At 35.8% G+C, this 18,691-nt stretch overlaps 1 protein-coding gene across 7 annotated transcripts in view; it reads right to left on the bottom strand.

Moving 5' to 3' along the window:
* Positions 1-15,848, bottom strand: part of LOC143235440 (uncharacterized) — a 203,066-nt gene extending 187,218 nt beyond the window's left edge. For 4 of the 7 annotated variants that reach the window (XM_076473601.1, XM_076473606.1, XM_076473602.1 and 1 more), the window contains exon 1: positions 2,904-3,095. The gene's annotated coding sequence lies outside the window, so the exon portion shown is untranslated. Of the gene's footprint in view, positions 1-2,903; positions 3,098-15,829 lie in introns of those variants that run through there. The other 3 variants (XR_013019190.1, XM_076473610.1, XM_076473605.1) reach the window with 2 other exon arrangements.
* Positions 15,849-18,691: the final 2,843 nt, after the last annotated feature.

Genomic DNA, 18,691 nt, shown 5'->3' with positions numbered 1-18,691 from the left:
CTTTTTATTCTGGTGTTACAACACACTTTTAAAAATCCGTTAACGTACTTCCAGATTATACTCTTTTTATTCTGGTGTTACAACACACTTACACTTTTAAATATCCGTTAACGTACTTCCAGATTATACTCTTTTTATTCTGGTGTTACAACACACTTACACTTTTAAATATCCGTTAACGTACTTCTAGATTATACTCTTTTTATTCTGGTGTTACAACACACTTACACTTTTAAATATCCGTTAACGTACTTCTAGATTATACTCTTTTTATTCTTGTGTTACGACACACTTTTAAATATCCGTTAACGTACTTCTAGATTATACTCTTTTTATTCTGGTGTTACTACACACTTACACTTTCAAATACACATTAACGTACTTCTAGATTGTTCTTTTTAATTTCAACATCACAGTACTATTCATATTATTTGATAATATAACGTAGCAGTTTCACTCAAGATTGAATTTTTTTTTAAATATTTTATAAAACTGACTTTGTTTTGTTGTATCTGTTGCACCTCCTCTTAAGCAGTCATAATTTCTACATTTGCTTTTTAGCTTGTCATTAACAGTGATGAAAGTTTAATTTGAAACTTAAAAAGTATGGATGTTTCTTTGATGCTTTAAAGTAAAAAAGAAAATCTTAACTTTCATAACTTTGCGAAAACCATTTAGCTGATCTTTAACGAGCAAAGAGAAATAATAGAAGTTCATTTCCTGTATAACCAAGAACATGGTTTACGTAAACACAGCTTTACACCGTTAAAATATCCATTATAAAACGTGACGTAGTAACTAAAGTTCGTTATACAGGCAGTAAAGGTTTTTTACTATTACTTTGGTCCTGATATGATTTATAAAAGTACACAGAAAAACAACTTTAAAGCTCTTAATAAAGCGCAGATAGCCCTCGAGTAGCTTTGTGCGAAATTCAAACAAACAAGCTCTTAATAAAATAAACTATAACAAAAGGCGGTTTTGTAAATGCATCATAAAAAACTGTCGTGATATTTAATAATATTTTGTATAAACAGTCTTTAACTTGCTTCGCTGTAGATGCGAGTCACGCCTCCACGAGTGACAACTTGAGTGACTAAATATCTATATATTTCATTTATGACTAACTAACAATCAATCGACAACGCAATATTGTCACGAGAAATCATGGCTGAATACGTACGTCACTTCTCTTCTTGAAGATAAATATTCATACAGCGAGATTGTTAAATGATATAAAACTATAGGGCACAACGTGAAAGCTTTGGTTACGAATGAGAACCTTTTGACACAAAATGCAATGATGATGAAGCTGGGCATATCTCTTTGTTCCTTGCTACAGTGAACTTTTATGCTTTTGTTCTGCGTAAACATGGTAATTGAAGTCAATTTTCACGTGCAGTGGAAAAGATGCAGACAATTTAACGAAACCGTCTGTCGCATACGATAGTTATAATTAAACCTGCGTGTTAGGCAAAAAGAGTGTAATCGTGGCTATTAGACTGCGCACGAGAGCCATAAAGCAGCCAAATAACACCACGAGAGATCGCTCCTATAACATATAATTAACCTCAGCACTTTCAACACACTAAAAATATAACAACATAAACTCAAATGGATTTTAATTATTGAAAAAAATTTTAGTTGTCAAGTTATTTAGAAATCAATTACAAAGCTAACTATACACAATGCACATTGCAAAACGTTTTAAAAACAAAGGTTTGATTTTAAAGTATTACCTATAATTAACTATGAAAAATACAAGAAGCTTAAGCCTGACGTACAATTAGTATATCTTTATAGAGTAGCCAAGCAACATAATTTTTAACTAAACCAGTCAAGAACTGTTAAATGAAACTTTGCATGCAGGTCACATTTCTTGTTATGAACCCTTATCTTCTGTACACATATTCAACGTTTCATACTGTTAATATTTCAAATTTTTGTATGCAGTTTTTATTTATACTTTATCCATTTTTTCTCAATTCTCGACATATTTTCGTGGCTGGAAGTAGTTAAACACGAGCACGCGTCGACATTCGAAACTTGTCCATGTGCGATAGTAAACAAACCCATTTAACAAATCTATTAATGACGATAATAGTATCAGTTGTTGAATATACCTTCACTAGATAAACACCGTTTCAAAATAACATGGGCCCGGCATGGCCAAGTGTGTTAAGGCGTTGGACTCTTAATCTGAGGGTCGCGGGTTCGAATCCCGGTCGCACCAAACATGCTCGCCCTTTCAGCCGCGGGGGCGTTATAAATGTGACGGTCAAACCCACTATTCGTTGGTAAAAGAGTTGGCGGTGGGTGGTGATGACTAGCTGCCTTCCCTCTAGTCTTACACTGCAAAATTAGGGAGGGCTAGCGTAGATAGCCCTCGAGTAGCTTTGCGCGAAATTAAAAAAAAAAAAATCAGAAGAAACATTACAATAATATCGTACTTCTATAGTATTGGTGGGTGAAATACAAACAAAACATTGAATGTATTGTCTACTTCGAACCGAGCAAGAAGAGAAATCATGCCACGGAAAGTTCACAACAAGCAAATATAGGGGAAGGAAATGGGGGAAGAGCCCTTGAAAGCGGGTGTTAGGTGTCGGTTATTCTACGGCGCTAGGGCCAGTGGGGAAGAAAAAAGCCCAAGGCCGAAAATACAGGCCATGGGCTATTCTGTTGTGATAGAACTCGCTTGCGAGCATTTCTTACAGCCATGATGGCAGCGTGTGCATAGTGTTGAACGTAACCTTATCATATAAAATGCGTGCTTTGAACTTATTACTTAAGACTCCAGCAAACTGAAAGTGCATGTACGTACGAATTATTTAAATAACGCTAACTATTAACTTCAAGCGACTGTAGCTGAGACAAACGAAGAATTCAAGGTAAAATCTTACCATGTGAGAAAGCCTTTTTCAGGTTTCTAAAAACGTCGCACCAAACGGGAATTGGAGTTTCTTTACTGGGTAAGAAATGATTTCTCCGTTACGTTTTGGTCCAATAAACAGAAGTATTCGAGAAACCTTTGGCGCCCAGCGACTCAAGACTGCTAATAGTGATAGCACGCCACCGTTTAAACCATCAAACAACAAGAACCCGCTTGGCGACTCACGTGACAGTTACGCTATGCGTCAGACTCTTGCTTGTGCACGTGAATGAAAGCCTACGTTTTCAAAAGCCGGAAGCAGGCAAACAAACTTGATTAACTTATTTACACCAAACTTCTACGTTGTTTTGTTATGTTTACAGATATCTTACACTATATTGAAAATAATTCGACGTGATTATGAGTTTATTGTAACATTATGTGAAACAACAGTAGGACTAAAACCAAAATTACAATCAAGCTTACAGACTGAAAGTGGAGAATATATAAGTGTAATAAAAGAAACAAGTAACAATAAGGCTAGATTTTGAGATAACAAAACAAACATTATCTTACACAACTGTTTACATTTTCTGTATTTATAAAGTCTGTCTGGAGAAAATAATTAATGTGTTATTATAATAAGTACACAAAAAGAATGACCAAACTTTTTTTTTCTCCTCTTTCCTTCTCTTATGCTGGCTGGATCTGGAACTTTAGAGTTGAATGACACTTATGTATACGTGGGTTAAATAGACAGGCATATCTGTCCCAGTTTTGAGCAACTAGAGAGAGGAAGGGCAGCTGTCCAGCAACACGGGTCACCACAAGGGCTTTGTTCTTGGAACCAAATAACAAAAGATTGGCAGACACTATTTTTTTAACGTAGAACACTCGAAAGTTCGGAATATATTTAGCAGAATTACGTTTCGAGCCTTGGGATAACTCTTATAACAAGCCCAATGGTCATGCAGACTGTTAAACTAAATGGTTTTTAGTAATAGTGCTGTTAGCGTTTGATAGCTTGAATACCACGTACTGATATAATACACATCGCTATTAAGTATGACAGCCATGTTTTCACAATGTTAAAATATCTGCGAAACATTTGAGGGTGTTTAACATTAAATTCGGGTTTCGATACCCGCAGTGGACAAAGCACAGATAGCCCATTGTATAACTTTGTGTTTAACATCAACCAAATAATAATAACAAGTATAATATTATCCACGCAAAAATATATTTTAGGCGCGGATGTATCTTTGGAATGCCTATATTTACAAATGCACGTAGTTTCTAAGATATATAATTATACAAACGAGCGTTAAGATGAACGGGGCTTAAACGGAATCACAGGGAAAATCTAGTTTAACTGCAATATTGTTTCGCTGGCAAGCACAATTGTAATGCATCCGCAAGCAAATGTTCATAACCGACTTAGCATTTCCTCCCATTCAAACAAGCCCTCGAACCGAAGTTTGTAAACAATAAACATTATGCATGGTTATGGAATGCTGCTTAAATAAACCTTCTCGAAATATATCAATTGCGACGACCTCTAGTGATACATAACCGAAAGCCATATTATAGAATGGCATATATTATTATATGCCAATAGCAAATGTTTGTCGCTATAACGTAGCTGATATTATCCCTTCAAATTCCAGTCTTTTAATACGCTTCTAAAGGCCAGTAATTTCGAGTTGAACTGAAAATCGGTGTTAAAATTGTTTATAATTATTGTAAAAATTCATATTAATTTTTCTGACTTTTGTGCGAGCGCGTATCATTCGATATTTAATATTTCTCACCTGGAAAAATTTTCGATTTGAATGTTCCTTGTTATTTATATTACTGTTAATTTTAGGTGATTTCTTCTTTAACAAACACTTGAGGACTGAATCTGCACAATGGCCGGAGCAAACAATATCAATTTAAACACCATAGTGGTCAAGCTAACAATATTAGTTTGAGCAGAATATTGTTCAGAATAACAATGCCAACTTAAATAGCGTAGTTGTCGTGCTAACATTAACTTAAGCAGTAAAAGGAAAGGAAAAGTCAATGCTGTGATTTAACCAATAATGAAAAGCACTTCTTCCACACGTAACTTCTAATAGTTTTAAATAGAAAGCACATATGTTAAAATATACAATTTACTTCATTTAATTGGATTAGTACTTTCAGTACTTGTTCGTCACTTTTCAATCAAGACCAGGCGTGACTTAGTGATTAGCGTCCCAAACTCTGAATCATGGAGTTCGTATTTTGAGATAGGTGCTATTGGCGAGCTGCTTTCCATCCATTCTCTTTGTTCAAAACTCCAGATTTCTAACCTTAATAACCCTTGTGTATCTTTGCGCGAAAACTTGATACAAATAGGATTACTGTCTGAGGAATTATGTTTAATAATTAATGGATATCTAGAAATGGTATTATTTTCTATGTATTTTCTTTCACAAGGTCCCCCAGTGGCTCAGCGGTATGTCTGCGGACTTAAACGCTAAAAACCGGGTTTGATAACCGTGGTGGGCAGAGACCAGATATCCCATTGTGTAGCCTTGTGCTTAATTCAAAACAACAATCTTTTATAAGTCTCCTGTTATTAAAAAAAACACAACACACCAAGTTTGTTTGCAAGGGTAACGGAAAGGGTTCACTTGTCATAGTAAATATAAACAGGAAGAACTTGATACAAGCGCTTCCTGAACCGGTAGAATTACGGTAGGTAGTAGAAGGGGTCAAGGATGCCCAGCACAAACTACTTTGCCAAACGAGTTACCTCGTAAAGTTTTCTTTATTTTCGTTCATACACGTGACCTAGCGTGAAGAAGTTCAGGTAGCGTAAAAAGTTACAAACTGAAGAAAGTACTTGTGACACCGGTATCTCGAGATCACAAATATTCCCTAATTATTGAACCAGAAATAAAATTAAAAAACAACTTCGCTGGTATCTTATACGAGGGCTGTTCAAAAAATACGCGGACTGTTTGAATTGCGCGGCTCCAGTTGGTTCCAGGGGAATCCGCTTGGTGTCGCTAGGTTTGCACAGATCAGCTGATTACGACGCCATTTCCCGATTGCAGATATCTTCATTTGTGTATTAGCTACGCGGTTTTAAGTGAAGTGCGATTTTTTTCGTTTGGCGGATTTCAGAATGAATGACCTGAAGGAGCAACGACTTGCTGTGAAATTTTGTGTTAAACTTGGAAAATCTGCAACTGAAACTTTTGCTATGCTTAACACGGCTTACGGTGATGTTGCTATGAAGAGTACGGCATGTTTCAAGTGGCATGAATGTTTTAAGGATGGTCGACAGTCCATTGAAGATGATGAACGTCCTGGACGTCCTTCCACGTCAACTGACGACCCACAGGTCGACAAAATCAACACCCTGGTGCGGGCAAATCGACGTCTGATTGTCAGGAAGCTTGCTGAAGAGTGTGGGATATCAGTTGTATCTTGTTACGAGATTTTGACCGAAAAATTGAAGATGCACCGCGTTGCTGCGAAATTCAGCCCTCAGAACTCGTGAGTTTTTGGCCAAACACTCGATCACTGTTCTTCCCCACCCCCCTACTCACCTGACCTTGCTCCTTACGATTTTTTCTTGTTCCCCAAACTCAAAAGACTCTTTAAAGGAAGAAGATTTGAGACGATTCCCAAGATTAAGGCAAATGCGACGAAGGAGCTGGAGGACATTACAAAAGAAGCGTACCAGGACTGTTTCAACAAGTGGAAACACCGTTGGGATAAGTGTGTGCGTTGGGGAGGAGAATACTTTTAAGGGGTCCCAGACCTGTAACTTCTAAATAAAGTACATTTTATTTTTATGACGTCAGTCCGCGTATTTTTTGAACAGACCTCGTAGACGTGTGGACTAAATGGGCAGGTCACACCTTCTGAGTCCAGACCATAAATATACAAGTCCCTAATTTTGTACTACTGGCCAGAGCGAAGGCAGCCCCTCCTCCACAAGGTTTTTTGATCAGCTATTTGAACTCTAAAACAGGACTGAATGTCACTTTTATAACATGCACATTGTTAAAAGTGTGTAGCGTATTCAACACAATCATACCTCCAGCCCTAGATCTTTCGAGACGAAGTTTAACACACTAACCATTAGTCCAGGCGAGGTCCAAGTTACTATAATAACTGCCTAAGAACCTAACAAACTTTTCCCATAAAGTGTAAACTTCCAGGTCAATTACGAACGACATTGAAGGCGCTGTTGCACTGGGTAGCATTGCTCGTAAACCAAAACCGTATTGTATTTAAGACAAAGGTACAAAGGCTATACGCTGCCCTCATGAATTCTAAAATAATGGTTAGAATGAAGGAAGAAATCCAGTAAGCAGCACTCAAACATCCACTATACATGATAAGAGATTGAAGGCAACTCTTATAATGCACACAAAGCTTAAAATGCAGGAAAATGTTATGGTATCACACAAATTAGCACCCGACTCGTAAGCTCCAAAACTCGAAGCTCCACCGCAGAGTTAATCCGCACCAAAATGAAAACATGAGGGAAACGCTATGAGTAACTGTACCAATCACAGTTTATAAACAATAAAGTGGAATACAAGTTCAGGAGACTGCATTATCTTATGTCTCAGAATCTAGTAACATAAAACTAAATCTTAAAAAGCATCAAAACTGAATTAACATGTGCTACCTGTAAAACTTCGTCACAAATTTATGGTTTTACAGAATGACTTTGGATCTTGCAAACTGTAAATTCGTACAATACGTGTCTGGTCACAAACATGCCATTGTAGTATTTTGGGCTTTGGATGTCTGCATTTTTCCAAGAAATAAGAAATCGTGGGAGCAAAACAAACCATTAGCAGGAGGACACTTGCCCCGCTAATCCATAACTAAAAATGCCCTGAAGAAAATGTCCATGATATAAGGTGTACATACGCCATGATTCAATAGAACGTTTAAAACTTTTATTCACTAACATTCACTCTGACACGCTTTGATGGATTATAAACCAAATCAATTTACACAGTACATTTTTCAAAATTATTAATATTTTGTAAAGGACTTAAAAGTAACAATGATTACAAATCACTTGTTTAATACGGTTAACAACATTACAGTTGTTAAATAGCACCAAGACCATCAACTACTATTGCTGCCTTATTCCAGTTGACCTGATGAACATTGGTATAACCCGAAAGGCCTATTCGGCTCTGGATACGGCAGATATAATGTAGTTAACACATTATAACATATTCTCCTTTACTTTTACTCGTTTCTTATAATTACTGATGTAATTTTTCCTCGTTGTGGTTACAAGATCCGTTATAATCCTTACTCTGTGTTTACAAGTATTCCTCTTACATCATCTGATTCAAACCCTAAGAGTCGTTGTTTATGTTAACTGATAATATGAATACGCTTAAATCACTACCATATATCTGTGGTATTCAAACCATACCAACGAACCCTGCAATTGGGCGAAAGACAACTTCAGCACTGGATGTGGCAAATGCATTATATTTGACTCAAACTCTCGTACAATATAGACTAGTTCACGCTACGACTGGCAAGATAAGGTGACGTAATCATGTAATAAGCGTACTCCATTTTCAACAGTATGAATCAGCGACGGAACTACCATGACGTTCTTGTTGGTTCAACAATGACTGTAAATTTGGAAGGCTTTGATGACTTTGTTGTAATTTCAAGGATGGTTTGTTTATTATTAAATTCAAAGCTAAATAATGGAATATATGTGATCTGCCCACCGCGGGGTATTGAATCTTGACTTTTAGCGTTATGATCCCGCAAACTTACGGTTGAGCTACCAGAGGTTTTTGTAAGACGTACATCAGGTAAAAAGAATCATATTAACCCCAAATACTAGAGGTGCTACATAAATTGACTTGAGAAACAAGAACATCAAGTTAAATGTGTCCAACTTGTCTAGTCGTATCTATGTGATGGTCATTTCATTTAGTTGGGAATTCTCTTTGATTTTTTATGGTAGTATTGCATTTTTTGTTTATGCTTTGTTACTAGTATTGTGTTAATAACCAATTAATATATTTTTACTGTTTATGTTTGTATGTTTTTCTTATAGCAAAGCCACATCAGGCTAGCTGCTATGTCTACCGTAGGGAATCGAACCCCTGATTTTAGCGTTGTAAATCCAAAGACCTACTGCTCTTCCAGCAGAGGACTTTTTCTTGTTACTCAGTTATTGTGTAATTTATTTTGTTTGTTCTACTATAGTTAAAATATGTTTTTGGTATTATTTCCTTGGTTAACTAATATATAGTTTTGTGTATTCTATTGTATGTTCATACTCCCTCTATGAAGGTTCTTCAATAAAGATAAAAAAATCGTGTCTTTTACGGGAAAGTTTTAGTTTTGTTGCTAATCAGAATTTGCCTTCCCTGTTATCGTATTGACGTCATCACACAACGTTTGTCAGCTTGCGTGGTTACAGAAACGTTGAGAAAGTGCTGCACATTTAGCAAAACTTTAATAAATTGCCTAATCAGGTAAAAAAAATCTACTTTGCATATTTAAACGGGCTAGGGCCCGGCATGGCCAGGTAGTTAAGGCACTCGACTCGTAATTGCGGGTTCGAATCCTCGTTGCGTGTGTGTGTGTGTGTTTTCTTATAGCAAAGCCACATTGGGCTATCTGCTGAGTCCACCGAGGGAAATCGAACCCCTGATTTCAGCGTTGTAAATTCATAGACTTACCCCTGTCCTGTCGGAGGACCCTCGTTGCACCGAACATGCTCGCCCTTTCAGCCGTGGGGGAGTTATAATGTTACGATCAATCACACTATTCGTTGGTAAAAGAGTAGCCCAAGAGTTGGTGGTCGGTGGTGATGACTAGTTGTCTTACACTAGAAGGACGGCTATCGCAGATAGCTCTCGTGTAGGTTTGCGCGAAATTTAAAAACAAAACAAAATGGCTAATGTTTCAGGGTTCGAAACTACGATACTTAAACTTTTTTTTTCTTTTGGATAGTGAAAAATTAGCTATTTTCAAAGCAACTAAATTGTACAGTGTTATTTATTACAAAACAGGCGATAAAGCATTTGTTTAAAATTTATACTTTATTAACAATCATCCTTTTCTTTATTGCTGTTTCTTTCTGATCAGTTTTTGATAACAACCATAACTCAAAGGTAACTTCCTTACAGTAAAACAATAACCATAACTTACAGGTGATTTTTTATAGTACAACAAGAACAATATATACAGGTGATTTCTTGTAGTACAAAAATAACAGACGATTTCCAATTGAGTTCTTTAGAGTAAAACAATAACCATAACTTACAGGTGGTTTTCTACAGTACAACAAGAACAATAATATACAGGTGACATCCTGTCGTACAAAAATAACAGACGACTTTCAAGTGATTTCCTTATAATACAATAATAACCATAACTTACAGGTGATTTCCTTACAGTACAACAATAACAGGTGCAAGTTACAACTGATTTTCTTGTAGTAAATCAATCGACAAAGGGATGAATACTCTTGCCTGTGAAGCGAGCTGTAAGTCTCCCATAACTTTAAAAATTACGGCTTACGATCGAGCTCCTGCCAATTATGTCAACGGAGTTTAACTCTTCGTGGGTATAAGTTGTCACACACCCTCTATTTGCCTTAAGTGTTTTCTCTTCCTTTAAAGTTTGGTTGGAAAATTGCTAAAGTATTCTATTTTAAACGATATCAGTTATCATTTGAGATAGTAACGTAGAGTGGCATATAGTTCAATTTTGGACAAATGGTACCTTACATCATTATGAGATTCCTTTATTTCTCACAGAAGAGTTTTTGCATCCTGTTTTTTTATAACTTCCTACCAAAATGAAACGAAAAATATTTTCACTCTTATTTGAAAGTTAGGAACAAAATGATTTACAACAAAGCAGTTGATGTTTTCCTACTTTTTTTAACAAGCTCGGGAAATCGAATAATTTTCGTTACGTTGATATAATATGATACACTTTAGGAAAAATTCTCTCTTAAAATGCAGAGTTTATGGCCATGAGTGTGTTACACCTCTAGTAGTAAATATACGAACTGCCTATTTGAAAAATGGAATCTCCGACCTGAACGACGCCTCATTCATAGACTGGCTAAGAGACCAAGTTGGAGACTACTAAGATTCAGATGTAACAGTCTCTAATTTTGAGCTACTGACCTGAGGGAATGCAGCCAGATAGCAGCACCTTCCACCCTAAGGGCTTTGTGCGGTTCTTCGAACCAATTATTGAGATTGTCACAACACTTTTACAACACGCCAGCAGCTGAATGTGCAGAATACATTCATTACCGTCACGGCTTGAACCTGGGACTTTGTAATACGCAGCCCAGAACGTTAATCACTAGAATTAAACCATATCTAGCCAATTTCCTTCTTTGAGAATATTGTGTCTGTGGAAAGCCCTATATATTAGCTGTGAAGTGTGTTTGTTTTCCCGCTAAGCTATAGAGTAGCCTATTTGTGTTTTGTCTACAACAGGTAATTGAGTCCTGGATTTAAGAATTCTAAGTTCGTAAACTTTCTGCTGACACACTGGGGTACCATCTGTGAGGTGCAAAATGTGTTAAAATTTAGTAAATGTAATTATCTTCTTAAGAAGTACCTGATTTATGTAATGCGTATATATCCTTCAGTAAATTTCTACAATAACCACCCACTTGCATAAGCCTCACCACTTCTCCAAATTAGCGAAAATTCTTGTTGCTAGATTTACATGAAATCGTCATTTTGATTAGAATTTCCTGAAACAAACGAAAAGAATATTCATGTATTAAGAAAGGAAAGTAAGTTACGAAGCACCTTTGTTTTTGTGCCTTTTTTTCCCGATATGATTTGAATATATTTATGAGTGATTAAATGGTAAAGTGTGTATATATATATACTGTATTTAATTTTTTTCGGTCCGACAAGGCAGTCGACTCGTAATATGAGAGTCGCAGGTTCGAATTCCCGTCACACCAAACATGCTCACCCTTTTTACCGTGGAAGCGTTATAATGTGGCGGCCAATCCCACTATTCGTTGTTAAAAATGTTTGCGGTAGGTGGTTATGACTATCTGCCTTCCCTCTAGTTTAACACTGCTAAATTAGGGAAGGCTATCGCAGATAACTCTCGTATAGCTTTGCGCGAAATTCAGAACAAAACCAAACCTATTTTTTCTCGGTCTCTTAAGCTTTCATCTCTTCTATCTATTTACTTTAATTGTACATTTTACAAATATATATTCATCCAGAGAAATACTTTTATACGTGTGAAACTTGTCCAACTGTTAAATCAATTTTTTTGAGCATTTCTTTGTTCACTTAAACAGATAAATTATAAGTCTTTTGTAGAGAAAAAAATAGAAGTAGCGAACATATATCTGTAATTTATATTCGTTGGTAAAAGAGTAGCCAAAAAGTTGGCGATGGACTAGCTGCCTTCCCTCATCTTACGCTGCTAAATAGCAGATAGCTCTCGTGTAGCTTTGCGCGAAATTCAAAAAACAAACAATCTGCAATTTATAGCTACAGAATTAAAAATGAATCGTGTAAAAATATAAAATCAGTGGATATTAAAACATATTCTACATAGTGTAGCTTGTGTTCTGATTACGTAGTGTGTTTAGGCCCGGCATGGCCAGGTGGGTTAAGGCGTACGACTCGTAATCTGAGGGTCGCGGGTTTGCATTCCGGTCGCACCAAACATGCTCGCTCTTTCAGGCGTGGTGGCATTATAATGTGACGGTCAATCCCACTATTCGTTGATAAAAAAAGAGTAGCCCAAGAGTTGGCGGTGGGTGGTGATGACTAGCTGCCTTTCCTCTAGTCTTACACTGCTGAATTAGGGACGGTTAGCGCAGATAGCCCTCGAGTAGCTTTGCGCGGAATTCAAAAACAAAAAAAAATTACATAGTGTGAGAAAGAAAAAGTACAATAAATAATATCGTGTTATTAACTCTCACCTAAAAATCCGATTTATAAAAGACCTAAAGAGAACTACTACTAATAATAATTATAACTTATTTCCTTAATGTGATTCATGGCATAACACTTGTTCATGAAAACTGATGATGTAAATAACGCCTAGACCATTAATATGTCTGTCATATCCCAGCCAGCCTGATTAGTCCCTGTGCTAGATGAAAGGCCTGTCAGCAATTATTACACGTGTAGTTTGGTTGACATATCTAATTATTATTTGCTTTAACTCAAGTTCTTAGTATTTATCAGTACAGTAATATTTCATGCACTTTATAGCTATGATTGTAATAATCATTTATGTAGCCTATGTGTATTGTTACCATATAATTATTATAGAATCACAAAGTATAATTCAGTACAAAAAGTCATGAGATAATACGTAAAGTTGCACGATTTGCGCAGGATGTGTAGATTACGCATCACGTTGCACGACTCGTGTCAGACGTAAAGGAAAAGTGTAAGTTTGCATGACTTGTATCAGACGTGTAGGTGACATATAAGTTTTCATGACTTGTGTCAGAAGAGTGGATAATGTGTAAACTTGCACGATGGTACAGTAGCTCAGCTAATTAGCTTTCATTTACTGCTTCCTAATATATTTGTGAACGGCTAGATAGACAGAAAGATTACAAGAGTACATACAATAATTGACCTTTGTACATTAATTTATGTCATTTTGGTCACTATGAATGAAACACAATATAGTTAAAATTGCATCAAACTTCTAGTACGGATACACAAAACTAATATATTCATTTAACGATATCAGTCTGTCCACTCACGTATCTGTATAACTTCTTTCATCAGTATTTGATACTGTGGATATCCTCTTCTTGCCATAATTAAAATTATATATCAGCTGGAATTTGTTTCTTTCCAATGCTGCTTATAAGCATCTGATTACTGTATGGTCTACATGTATTCGTTTCGTTTTCAGCAGATAAATAGGGAAATTCTTGTACAGGGTCACTCATCATATGATAAACGGAGAGATCGTATTACAGACTATTGTACGTGAGTGGTCTGTTCAGTATAGATTCTTATGATTAAATCTAACTAACCTTGTTACTGTGACAAGCTGAGTTCCGAAGAAACAAAAATGTGCAAAACTTGCATCATGGTTTTGAATCAAAACTTTGATAATAATACTACAATAATCCATGAGTTTTCACAAACATTCTTGGAAATTTACAAAATCTGCTTTGAAACAATCCAGTCAAATCCTCAATTCTACACAGTATATCTATATATAATTGCACAAACCTTTTATATAGTTTGTGATTATATTATACAAACTTTTATTTGGCTTTGTTTAATAACACAAACATGTAATATGTTTTTTCACTACACAAACCTTTTATATAATGTGTTATTATATTATGCAAACCTTTTATGCGGCCTTTAATTATTATTTAAACCATTAATGAGGCCTAAGTCTATCATTACACTAACTTTTAATATAGTTTACGTTTATTATTACATTATCCTTTAATGAAGCCTATGTCTATCATTACACTAACTTTTAATATAGTTTACGTTTATTATTACATTATCCTTTAATGAAGCCTATGTCTATCATTACACTAACTTTTAATATAGTTTACGTTTATTATTACATTATCCTTTAATGAAGCCTATGTCTATCATTACAGTACCATTTATGAAGCTTACGTCCTTCCTTTCGCTAGCCTTTAATAAAGTTCTATGTATATCATTACCCTAACCTTTAATTAAGCCAACGTTTGTCATTACACTAACCTTTTATGTAGTTTATGTAAACTAAAAATATTAATAGACAGGTTAACGAAAAACTCTTAAATCCAGTCTTTATCATTCGTGTACTTAAACTTACACCTTCCACAGCATCAGGAGGCAACCCATTTCAAATCTCAACCACCCCGTTAAAAAATAAAACTCTCTTAGCTGTAAATGACTGTCAAAAGTTATATTTGTGTCCCTAGTCCTGTCATTCTCACTGTTAAGTACGAAAAAAGATGATGCACCACCACTATAAATTTCATTTACAATCTCAACACCTCAATCAGATCCTCCCTAATATCTCTTTTTTCAAGAGAAAACAGTTTGAGAAATTTCAGCCTCTCTTTGTATGACAATCTCTCCATCCCAAGCACCATTCTACTAACCTTCCTCTGAACAGTTTCCAATAATTCGATGCCTTTCTTAAGACTGAACACAATAATCTAAATGTAACCAAACCAGATACCTATATAATGAAATTATAACGTCCTTAGACTTGTATTCAATATTTCTACAGGTACAACTTAAAATCCTATTTGCCCTAGCATTAGCAACAGCAAACTGCTTGAATGGCTTTTGAGGTTTATGAACCATCACATTAAAATCCTTTTCTTTCGTGACACTTCACTAACCTTTAACGAAGCCTAAGTTTATCATTACACTAATCGTTTATGTAGTTAATATCTATGATTACACTAATTGTAATTTAGCTCGTGTCTATCATTATACTAACCTTTAATGTACCTTATGTCAGTCGTTACACGAACCTTTTAAGCAGCCTCTGTATTTTATTACATTAACTATTAACAAAGCCTATGCCTATCATTTCAGTAACTTCTTTTAAGCTCTGCATAGTGTCAGAAAACAAGGGAAGGTTAATTACCGTATTTCCTGGTGTCGAAGACGCTTATTTTTCCCCAAAATAAGTCTCAAAAATTTACCCTGCGTCTTCCTGGCCGAAGGTAACGTTGCTCAAAGGCCTAAACCTAAACCTAAACAAAGCGATTCGATACTAGACAGTAATCCAAGCCCGTCTATATGACCCAGAATAAAACGTGTAAGTTACTTAACATCAAATAACAAATAAATAAACAAGATAATCATAAATTATCACAAAATTCATTGACACTTCCGCAGTAGACTAATATAAACCAATCGATGGTCTAATTTGTCTGTTTTCCATCAAATAATGACATTTTTTACTTACCTCAAAACGATCTCGATATTAAGGTAACATTATAAGAACATATGAAAAGTAAAATTCCGGAAACAGTAGTCAGTAACGGCAGCCATTTGCAAAATATCGTAAGTTTGTTTTGGTTCCGTTCAGACTATTCTGTTCAAACACAGACCTGTTCTTTCTCTGCAGGAATTCTGTAACAGTTCAGATAAATCAATTTTTTTAAATACAGCCCATATTATGATTTCTACAAAAAAAGGCACTTCTGAAATAGGCTTAGAATAACGTTATTACTGGTAATAATAGAGATATTTCAGTGGTAATATAAGGTACACACTTTCAAAGGTAGATATGATAAGCATATAGCTCACAAAAAACGAGAAGTGAGCAAAAGGACTTATGTACAGTAAGTCACTAAATAATCCACGAAACATCTTGGTAAGAATGGTGGAAGTGCTGCGACCTTATTCTTATTTATCTTTTTTTTTTTCAAAATTTAGCTAATCAAAATGGGAGTGCGTCTTCTACGTCGGGAAATACGATATTATGCAATGAAGGGCAGAAGTGTAAATTGGAACACCAGCATATTTGTCAACTGCACTCTTCGCAGGTTTCCCAACAAATATCTTAGCATGTGAATGTCCTCAGGAAGAACATACATATGCTATAGTCACGCTAAAAGTCGTGCCCAGACTTATGAAAAGTCCAGATATTCCACAATCGAGGTAAATAACAATACCTGTGTCTTTCTGTACTAATGTTGTTGGTTTTTATTACATACCCTGTAGACTACAACACAGCATAACATACGAGCTTCGAAAGCAAGAAATAAAAATATTTGTTATTCATAATTCTGATTTTATTTACTCTTGAAACAGAACACTTTCGGGGACCTTAAGAAGTGCATCTGGTACATATATTTCTGTGTCGGAGGAAATATTGAAAGGGAAATTTCTTGTATGATGAACTTTTACTACGACTATATTATATATTAATAGCCGATAAGGAAAAAAGTTAATTATTATCTTCGATATCTTCAAAGGGCAGTTTGTTGAGGTTTCCAATAGATATTTCGAGATAAAATAAGAAGAGACTATAGTTTATTTGTTTTAAATCTCGTGCAAAGCTACTCGAGGGCTATCTGCGTTAGCCGTTCCTAATTTAGCAGTATACGACTAGAGGGAAGGCAGATAATCATCACTACCCACCGCCAACTTTTGGGCTACTCTTTTACCAACGAATAGTGGGACTGATCGTACCATTATAACGCCCCCACAGCTGAAATGGCGAGCATGTTTGGTGCGACGTGGATTCGAACCCACGACTCTCGACTTACGAGTCGAATGCCTTAACCCATCTGGCAAGACCGGGCCTTAAGAAGAGACTATTAGTTAGCCTGGAAAATGCGTAACATAATTGTTACTTTTGATACTTGGGTGCTCGACTCGCAGTCTGAGGATTGCTTTACAAATTACAGGCCAACCTCAGAATTAGTCCATTCGTTGGTTAAAGAGTAGCCCAAGAGATGACGGTGGGTTGTGTTTAGTAACTACATTCCCTCTAGTCTTACACTGCTAAATTAAGAACTAGAGCATATTGCCTTTGTGTATTTTTGCGCGAAATTAAAAGAAAAGCACACTCTTGATATCAGGACTCTATCAGCGGTAACATGTCGTCTAAGGAGACAAAGTCCACGATTAACTGTCTTCCCACTCAGTTACACTTGTCACCAAATTTATAATGACTTTACTCACTTTGTGAGATTGTGTTCATAAACGTAACTTGTTTACTTGAAATATGACATCAACTGTCCTGTTCCCAGCTTGAAATGTATATATATAAAAAGAACTGCATAGGTTCAACAATGTACAACTACTGAAAAAGCATCAAAAGATATAACTACCAAAATATTTTACTAAATAACCTCAGATAATGTGGTCACTCTTTTCTAAATCATTATTTCCTTATCAAAATTAAAGAGCGCATCTTATTCGCACTCAAAATAATTACGCCCAAGGAGAGGAATGTATGTGTACTCAAACATTTGGTTTTATTACTCAATAACATTTCAGTTTGAAATTCCACAGAAAATTCACATTCCTTTCAGTTTCCCTAATAAAGCAAATTTATGTGCCGTTGAATGTCTGAACTTTACATACCAAAATCAAACATATATTCTGATCCTCGACGAAATTACGTTTATATTACAAAATGGCCCAAAATGGCCAGGTGGTTAAGGCACTCGACTCGTAACCCGAGGATCGCGGGTTCGAATCCCCGTTACACCAAACATGCTCGCCCTTTCAGTCGTGAGGGAGTTATAATATTTCGGTCAAACCCACTATTCGTTGGTATAAGAGTAGTGTGCCCTAGAGTTGGCGATGGGTGGTGAAAACCAGCTGTCTTCCCTCTAGTCTTACAATGCTAAATTAGAGATGGCTAGCGCAGATAGCCCTCGTGTAGCTTTGCCTGAAATTCAAAACAAACAAATATTGCAAAAATTTATTCTTACCTTGCCATAGCATTTCATTTCCATTACAAAAATATGTGTTTTTAGCTTACCAAATAATTTAATTTATATTACAAAAAAAACATGTTCTTACCTTGCCAAACCGTTTCATTTGCATTATAAACTATTTGTTCTAATTTTGTCAGACGTTTTTCATATCTTAGAAAGTAAGTCTTTGTATTCTCAAGACGACTGGTGTGTGTAGTAAAACGTTAATTAAAACAGAAGGGTATAAAACAACGTTTTGACCTTCTTAGATCATCTTCAGGTTTACTTTATTTTACCCACACCAGCTGTCTTTAGAATACATTTTTTATTTCAAGTGGGCTTTTCGTCATCACGAATTACTTCACCAAGGAGAAAGCAAGTCTTTGTTCTTG

Source organism: Tachypleus tridentatus, chromosome 12, assembly GCF_004210375.1.
Source record: "Tachypleus tridentatus isolate NWPU-2018 chromosome 12, ASM421037v1, whole genome shotgun sequence".
NCBI classification, from domain to species: Eukaryota; Metazoa; Arthropoda; class Merostomata; order Xiphosura; family Limulidae; genus Tachypleus; species Tachypleus tridentatus.
This window is presented reverse-complemented; position numbering and strand designations above follow the sequence as displayed.